This window comes from Solanum pennellii, chromosome 10 (assembly GCF_001406875.1).
Source record: "Solanum pennellii chromosome 10, SPENNV200".
NCBI lineage: Eukaryota > Viridiplantae > Streptophyta > Magnoliopsida > Solanales > Solanaceae > Solanum > Solanum pennellii.
This window is the reverse complement of record NC_028646.1, coordinates 55257056-55267194: the sequence shown is the minus strand read 5'-3', so window position 1 is coordinate 55267194 and position 10139 is coordinate 55257056.

Genomic DNA, 10139 nt, shown 5'->3' with positions numbered 1-10139 from the left:
GAACAATAAGAATATTTCATTCATTATCATAGTTGATACCAACTTTTGGCTTGACATTTTATAAGTTAGTATTTTAAAATATTTTTTATGTTAAATAGTCCAAAATGCATGTGTTTCAATGTTAATGTGATTTATCAATAATTATCCTTGTTTGTGAAAATGTTCAGATTTTTGTTTGTTAATGTTGTACATTATGGTTTTTTGCACAATCCATTAATTACATTCGTTACATTTATTTTTATTTTTGTAAATATTTTTTTGCATAAGTTAGAAATATACTGAAACACATATAAGAATTGCATATACATATATTATTTTATTAAACAATGGTTTTGAGCACAATTTTTGAGCCCATTGTATTGTACTAAAGTGGTTTTTAAACTTTCTTATTTAAATCCTTAATTTGTCAAAAAAATAAAATGATGGTGGATACTTTGGTGGATACTTACAATTTTCCTAAACTGATAAAAACCCTAGAAAAAACTTTTCTCCCTCATTTTCAAATTTTCCAGCAGCCACCACCACCCACTTCACTTTTCCCTTCCATTTCTGCCACCGAACCACCAGATCTCCTCTATCCCACCTCACTTTCTCCACACTCTTCTTCTTTGATAAAAACATAACCAATCCCCAACCATTCTAGTTAAATAACAACATACAACAAAAACGATGCCATCTCCACGAACTTCAGGACCTGAAAATCGCCAGTCCTTTCCCCTTTATCCCTTCTTGATACTTTTGTTTATTTTTTTTGCAGGTTATCAGTGAGCTCAAAGCTCCGTCAATCAATGATCTCAAAGCACTAAAATCCATCTCCGGTGTGGCTCCAACTCTTTTGAACAAAAACCAAAGCGAAGGTGCCTCTAACTCCAGTTAACAACAACCAGCGGTCGTGAAGATAAAGTCGATAGTGAGGCAAATCTCTTCTCCTTTTTATTTTTTGTACAAATCAATTTATGTCATTCAGGTTGTTGTTACTCTATTTCAGTTGTTAGTATTCGACTTTTTATTTATTCTCCAGTGAAGTTTTCTTCATTGTAATTTTAAGCATTTTGTTTTGATTTAAAATAATTTAGAATGTTACTCATAGATATTGTCAACTCGAATGCATAGTCAACTTTCTTTTCATCACACTCATCGACAGAAGGCAAAATTTTTGGCTAATCAAGATCAAGAAGTCGAGCAAGTTACTTCATGTATGGTACCATTCATGCCTTTTTCTTTTGTTTCTTTAGGTGTGTGTCAAATATTTCTATTTTTTGAGTAGTATATTAAAAAATTTTGTGTTTTACATAATTTTCTCTATTGTTAAAAATTTAATTGGGTTCTTCTTTGCTATAGGATTAAAAATAATAAATTGGTGTGTAATCTATTCTGGGCGGGATCGTCGAGCTCTGAATTTCTCTCTAATTATGAAAAAAATATTTAGTGTCTTATTTCAAAAATACTTTTTTTATTGGCTGCAATAACAATATATGTTTCTTTCTTTTTTTTTGGACAGATTATGATGCATATAATTTCTATATAGTAGTATTGGGTTGATATGAAACAGAAAATATTCTCTAGGCCAACATAAAATAAGAGTAACATTATTTTAAGACTTAATTTGTCTTTTCAAGATTATATAACTTATTTGTTAAAGGTAAAATTATGCTTATATCTAGAAAAACAACCCTTTTATTAGCTGATTTTTAGGAATTTAATTAAGTTAACTTTTTTTAGTTACATTACACTTTTCTATACTCATTGGTTTGGGTAGTAGAATATAATATCAAGTATTTTATAAATTAATAGTATTTATATCAATCATTGAATAGCATTTTTAGCTTTAATATCTAATAATTTAAGTAATTAATAAGAAAAATTAGCTTAAGAACCGTTGAATTATAAAGGCATGTGGGCTTCGAAGAGTACAAATTCTAAATTGTAAAAAAATGACAACCTTGTGACAAAAATCTTAGGGAAAGATCTTCAAACAAAAAAACAAGTAGCAACTAAAATTAAACAAACCTTGTTGTAATTCCTTAGTTGTTAATTGCTTTTATATTGTTCCACATTAAAATTTCCATTGTAGCACTTGTAACTTGGAAACTTTTGAAATAATCTAAAACAATATCTTAGATGTTACATATTTATATTTCAGCATTTATCATGATGTTGCAAACATGAGCTTGTGCAGACCTATGAGATAAATTATCCTCCATTGTTCTTCTTGGTTGTGAATAAAAACAACATATATAATTGTAATAGACAACACATTGAATCCCTACTATAAAAGACTTCATACTTTTATTGGTCTTGGAGATATATTTATGTGTCAAGCCAAGGAAGTGTGCTCATAATAAATTACTTATTTGAGCGGGATAGTTTGAGATGGAATTAATGAATTTTGGGAATGAGTATTCTTCTTGCAAGTTATTTTGTTGTGACCAATTTGCAAAAACTTGCTATACGTTCCTAACTTCCATTTCTTACTCAATTTGGTAACATCTATTATTACACCATGTGTTTCATTTAATGTAGAGTATTTTTTTTCTCTTTTTTTTTCATGAATTGCTTTTCTTTTTAATACAGTAATATTATAAGGTCATTTCTTCTATTTCCGCATAGTTTATCTTTTTTGGCTCATAGTTAGAACGTTCAACATGAAGTAGTTCCGTACGATACCACATATCAGGTTCATCCATTGGAATAACGATTGAGGCATAAAATCTTATTTGAGTAGCCTTCTTATAACAATCGTTGTCAAAATTTCTGGATTGCCTCTTACATGGGAACATGCAGCTTACCACAAGTGAGAATAGGATTTTTATAAGGTCTTATACCATGTAAAATTAGGTTCATCCATTTAATTCAACACTTAATTGTTCACTATTCATAATTTGTATTTGAAATAATAATTGTCCAACCCGAGTATGAATTCATGAAGCTACCGCTACTTTCTTTACTTCTACTAGTTCATTCGAGAAAATGAGCTTTTTGTTATGGTAAGAAAATTGTTTAAAGTTGTCACGCCCAGAGCTACCACCAAGACGCGGACACGGAACCTATGACCACAAGCGATCCCAAGCTAACCCTGCTGGCATGATCATGAAAATACTAAATATAATAAACTGTTGCGGAAGATAAGTCATAATTAAAATGAAAATATGGGGGATACTCATATTCTATAACTGAGATATTTGAAAACAATGAGTTTAATACAAAAGAAATATTAACTCAATACTAAGCTGAAATCTAGCTATGTCTCAAAATAGCCTCTAAATTAGACTAGAAATACTGGGGCAAGCCCCATCTAAATCTAGCAAAAACTGAAACTAAATGACTAAAGACTGAAATGAAACTCATGATTGTTGTCCTCGGAGAATGAGGACTCACCACTGAATCTGCTGAACTGCAGATCGGGAAATCAATCTATGTGTGATCTAGATGCTGAGAACCTGAACCTACATCAAGAGAATATGTAGCGCACGTATACGTCACTATTGAAAGGTACTGAGCATGTAGGATAGAGTAAAGCTGAAATAAAACAAAACTAAACTAGCACAAAACAAGTATAATAATCTGAACGTGATGTGCTGATTTCTGAGCTAACTGGATGCAATGACCAATTTATAACATGCTGAAACTGAATACTGAATATACTGATAAATGGTCAATGCAGAGAGTCTGACTGAACTGTGGGAGATATTAATAAGCGATAATAAAACCACATGAGCTAAATGTGGAGTCCTATGTATACGCCCCATCAAGAGGACCCAATATACCCTGCCAAAGGTATAAAGGCATGATGTCGTGATCAGTAAAGTGATTGCGCACAGAGGGGACTTACAACCTACTTGGCTAAAAGTTCTGGGACTATTGGGTACGCTAAACCCTAGTCCAACTCGATAGTATGCTACTGATTATATCTGAATTTCTATAAATACTGGATGGCTCAAAACTGAACATGCAAACTGAGAATGCAACAATTAATCTTGTAATTATGCATTTATAACTAAGGCATGTATATCTGAAGTGTATTAAATATATGACCTAGCATGTGTAATTCAAGAATTAAAGAAATACAAAGCTATGGTTCTGAAATTCATGCGATAATTTGAGTAATAACTTGATAATCTGATCTCGAACATATATTTAATAAATTCATGAAGTTATATCAAGGTTCTAGAAATCCTAGGTTTAATCATATAAAAGAATCAACAACTGACTGAAACTAAGGACCCAATGGGTGAAAGGAACCCACTAGTGAAATCCCACATACCTGGTGATGAAATCCACGAAAAAATACTTATGTTTCGGAGCTGGAACTGCTGGAGCTTGTGGTTTTCTTGAACTAGGGTTCTTGAGCTTTTTTGTCCTCTCTTGCTTCTAATTTTCTAATTTTTGATTTAATGATTTGACTTGGATATGTTTTAATTATGTTTCTAGGCTTAAACTAACTAAAATTTGATGATTTAGGGTCAAAACGACGTAACTTAGGGTTTAAACAGAGTGAGAAAGGTCATAAAGACCCCTGGGAAGTTTGCTGTCGGGCCTCACGATGGCCAGGACTGACGCCCCGTCGTTGGGTCCGTTGTTAGGGCCTGTTCGATAGGCCTTTACTAGAATGGACATAACTTTTTACTCGGAGGTTTGATTTTATCAAGGTTGGTGGATATGAAAAGATAATTCAATTATCTATCTTTGGATAGGTCATCAAAGACCTAATTAATTTTATGATAAGAGTTATGATCATTTCAAGGTGAGCGAACTGCATTTCCCCTTAACTGGCTGCAAATTTTCCACCTATGGTCAGACCTACGAACGGTAGGTCCACCTATGAACCATGCTGGTCATCCATAGCTCTTGTCACAGAGTGGTTGAAGGGATTCTTGATCGACGATCACGGACTACGGACCGTCGTTTTACCTACGAACCGTAAGTCCGTCCGTCGTCCAAGACTTAACTAATTTTTCTTGGCTGAAGTTTTTGGGAGTTTCTAATCCCATCGACGGTTGTGCAGGACGGACCATGGTTCAGGCTACGGTCCGTCGATACCACCGTTGGTAGAACGTGTAGATTTTTCTAAAAACTTATTTTTTTTGTCTGTTTTGGTTATTGGGTGTTACATTATCTCCCCTTTGGGAACATTCATCCTTGAATGAAGACTAAACTAGCTGAAATAGAGGGAGAGAGATGCGAACCCCACTACTAAACACTGAGAACTGAATTCTAACTGAATTTAGTTCTGAGTACTTGCAATTACGCTTCAAATGAAAGTACAAACTAATGGAACATGATTCTAAAACTGAATTTAAGCATTAATTACTGTAAAACTGAAGAGAAACTATTATCTCAAGCTGGAGTGGAATCGGAAGGAAAAAGGTAAGGATACTTGGCTTTCATGGATGCTTCTGCTTCCGAAGTAGCTCCCTCTACAGACTAACTCCTCCACAAAACCTTGACTGAAGCGACTTATTTGTTTCTCAACCTTCTAACCTAACGGTCAAGAATCTCAACTGGTACATCCTCATAAGAAAGACTATCTTTCACCGCCACACTCTCTAATGGCATTATAGAGGATGGGTCACCCACACACTTCTTGAAGAGTGAGATGTGGAAGACCTGATGCACTGCTGCTAATTTTGCTGGCAACTCTAACTCATATGCCACCTTGCCAATCCTTTTCAAGATCTTGTAAGGGCCTACATATCTAGGACTGAGTTTCCCTTTATTTCCAAATCTCATCACCCCTTTTTAGAGGTGAGACTTTCAGAAAAACCCAATCATCAACTTGGAACTCTGGTTCCTGTCTCCTTACATCTGCATAAGATTTCTGACGACTTTGGGTTGTCTTAAGTCTATCTCTAATGAGTTGCACTTTCTCCATAGCATAAAGGACTGAATTTGGCCCTATCAAAGTTGTTTCACCTACTTCAAACCAACCAACATGAGATCTACATCTACGCCCATATAAAGCCTCATAAGGGGCCTTCTGAATGCTAGAATGGTAGCTCTTATTGTAGGCAAACTAAATAAAAGGAAGTTGATCATCCCAACTACCTTTGAAATCGATCACACAAGCCCTCAACATATCCTCTAAGGTCTGAATGGTACGCTCTGCTTGCCCATCCGTCTGTGGATGAAATGTTGTACTAAGGTTAACTTGAGTACAAAGACCTTTTTGAAATGACTTCCAGAAATGAGAGGTAAAACTGAGGACCTCTATCTGAGATGATAGACAAAGGAACCCCATGCAACCTCAAAATTTCAGTAAGGTAAAGCTTGGCATAGTCCTCTGCGGAATATGTAGTATTGACTGCCAAAAAGCGAGAAGACTTAGTCATCCTATCAACTATCACCAAAATTGAGTCATGCTATCTGCGAGTACGAGGTAACCCTGTGATGAAATCCATATTTATCACATCCCACTTTCAAGTAGGAATATCGATCTCTTGAGTCATACCTCCTGGTTTCTGATGTTCTACCTCGACTTGCTGGCAATTGGGGCACTTACTCACAAAGTCTGCTATATCCCTATTCATGCCATTCCACCAATAGACTTCTCGCAGATCGCGGTACATCTTAGTGGCACCTGGATGAATAGAATACCTCGAGTTATGAGCTTCTGCAAGAATATGCTGCCTCAACTCCCCCACATAAGGAACACACAATCTACCTTGGTAGTGAAGTACCCCATCTCCCCCTTGGGAGAAAACCTCCACTCTCTGATTGTTGACTGCACCCTTTAGTTCAAGAAAGATCGGATCACTCTCTAGCGAGCAAGATCGAACTCCCAAGCGAGCAAGCCTGTGAACATCCTTCATTAGCTCTTTTCTTTTTTCCTCGACATGGGCTACACTACCCACATATAATCTACTAAGAGCATCGGCCACTACATTAGACTTTCCAGGATGATAATGCACACTCATATCATAATCCTTAAGGAACTCAAGCCATCTCCTCTTGCGAATATTCAACTCTTTCTGGGTGATCACATACTGAAGGCTCTTATGATCGGTGAACACATCTATGTAAACACCATACAAGTAGTGTCTCCATATCTTGAGTGCAAACACCACTGCTGCAAGCTCAAGGTCATGAGTTGGATAGTTCTTCTCATGCACCTTAAGCTTTGTAGATGCATAAGAGTTATGATCATTTTAAGGTGACCCAACTGCATTACCCCTTAACTGGCTGCAAATTTTCCACCTACAGACCATAGGTCCTCCTACGAATCATGCTGGTCATCTATAGATCTTGTCAGAGAGTGGTTGAAGGGATTCTTGATCGATGGTCACGGACTACGGACCATCGTTTTACCTACGGACCGTAAGTCCGTCCGTCGTCCAAGACTTAACAATTTTTTCTAGGCTGAAATTTTTGGGAGTTTCTGATCCCATCGATGGTTGTACAGGACGGACCATGTTTCAGGCTACGGTCCATCGATGCCACCGTTGGTAGCACCTGCAGATTTTTCTGAAAAACTAATTTTTGGTCTGTTTTGGCTATGGGGTGTTACAAAAGTCTTATGTATTTAGACATGTTACAGTAGTGAGATTAAGTTGGTATTAGAATACAATATCTCTCTTTTTATTAGTTCTTTTCATCAAGTTTATTTACATTTGTCAAACTATCCAAGTATAAGTTTCTCCCTTGTCTTTAAAATTGCAAGTAGCTGCGATGATACATGCATGCAAACGTTATACGGAATGATTATTTTATTCCCTTGAATAAATAAAAAAAATTAGTCAAATCATATTTCAGTTTTTTCTTGTTCTAAAATGTGACTTCCTCCATAATCTGGGTGTCTTGTCGTTGAACCAACTTCTAGCTTCTTTGTACTCTTCTCCAAGATACTTATCTCATACGTATAGTTACTTACATAGGTTTCCCAAGAAGCTTTTCAAATAGTGTTGTGCTCTAAAATAATTTTATGCAATCATTGATAGTTAATAAAAATAATGATATATACTTTTATGTTTGAAATAGTGTACATGAGAGTAAGGGACTCATATAATGTTGGGATTATGAAAAGAGACGAAGAGTCATATTTTTTTTTAATAATGTAGGTATGTGTTGGCAATCATTCTAGATTTCATGTTTTTTAATATAAACAAATAGACAATCATAAAAATGTTTATCAACTAAAGTTTTTATCATAATGGTAGGGTCAACGGGTGTCATTATGGAGGTATATATACGTCATGGACAATCATTTGAAGTGAGAAGTGGTAAGTTTTAATTATGTATTTGGTTTATTTAAATGAAGGACAAAATAGATAGTTCATATTTAATGAAAAGTTTTTGTTATATAACTTTTGTCTTTTAGACTTTTCACTTTTAGAATGGTATAGATATAAGATATGGATATAGATCCTACCGATATAATATGGTAACACAACTATCATTATCATCCTCTTTAAAATTATTTTTCTATATCAATCAGACAACATTAAAATATCAAATGTTATTATACGTATAATAACTAGTATTTTCTTTCTTCCAAGTATATAATAGCTAGTATTCCTTTTCTTCCACTTTCTGTTTTCAAGTTATTATATAGAGAGTCAAAGGAAGATTTCTTTGATCATCATATTTTTAGAAATATTTTGAATTGTTTATTATAGTAGTTTATATTTTTATAGAAGGGCATCCTTTGCAACTTTATTATCTCCTTTTCATAAATCTTGGCCAACTTAGAAGTTGTAATCTACTATTACTTAAAGTAATGGACTTAATTAGGTAACCTATCAACATGACCCAAATTAAGTCATACTTTCCCAAGGTCTTAGATATTCACACCATGAAGTCGATGACTATCATTTCTCACTTCCACTAAAGAATGAGCATTCTCTGAGGATATTGCACACCTTTGGTGCTCATACTTTGATTCCTGGCAATTTTGACACATAGACACATATTAAGCTATGTCCTTCTTCCTCCCTGCCTGTCCTCAATTCCCAATACATTTTATTACACCTGGATGAATCGAATATTGCAAACACTAAGACTTTGTCAGCACCTTTTGAATCAAGTCATCAACTCAAGGGACATAAATTCTCCCTCAAAAAGTGAGCACCCCTCATGTGACAAATGTGGCATCTAGAGTCTCCCTAGACATCATCTTTCACATGAGCTTGTTCAAATTGTCACCATTAAATTATTTAACCATGATTTTCCAGTCCTAAAGGCTATATTAGGCATGTCCTTAGGTCTAATCTTTAATTGGTGCTACTTTGACCTCAAGTCAATTTTTGTGAACATTGAAGCCCCCTATTACTGGTCAAAAGTATCATATGTACAGGGTATACAATATTTATTATGGATAGTAACCTTCTTCAACTATCTATAGTCTATGTATATTCTCATACTACCATCATTCTTCTTCACAAACAAGACCGAGCACCCTAAAGTAAAGCATTGCGGTTCCTCTATGTCACACCTCTTCCATTTTTAATTTACAATTGTTAAGGATATCACGGTTTTTAAGAAAAAAAAAGGAAAAGAAAAATAATATTTTTTAGAGTCGCCACTTCAGATTGAGTTATTCAGGTGTTTCAAGTCAACTGATAATTCCTAAATAAAAATGAAAACTCTTTATTTTTAGTCTACATTGGGTAAGGAATTTTATTCACCGGAGAGAATGTATGTGGCACCCCTCGAGTCCCATGGTTCTAGCACGGTCTCTTTATTAACTTATATTTGCCAAAGAATAACTCTTTGGATAAAAAAGTAAATATATATTAGTTACTATTTTTAAAAAAAAAAATTGATTGGCCTAAGAGCGTAATCGCACACAAGACATTTTTTTTCGAAAAAAGAATACACACCAAGGATCATAACTGAACACATGATGGTATTTACAAAAAATTAAACCAATTGAAATTAATTACTCAATTTTTTTAAAAAAAAATGATAAATTGAATAGATGAATATGTTGTAACATATAGACAAGAAAATGATTTTCTTGTGTTGTAAATTGCTTATTAATATTTGTTTTATCAAAAGAAACAAATACTCATTCAAGTATTAATAATTGAAAATAACAACAACAAAAAACAAAATAATTTTCTTTTAATGAATAATAATTAAATATTATCTTAAAATAAGTAGTATATATTAGTATTAGTTTTCTTTATATATATATATATATA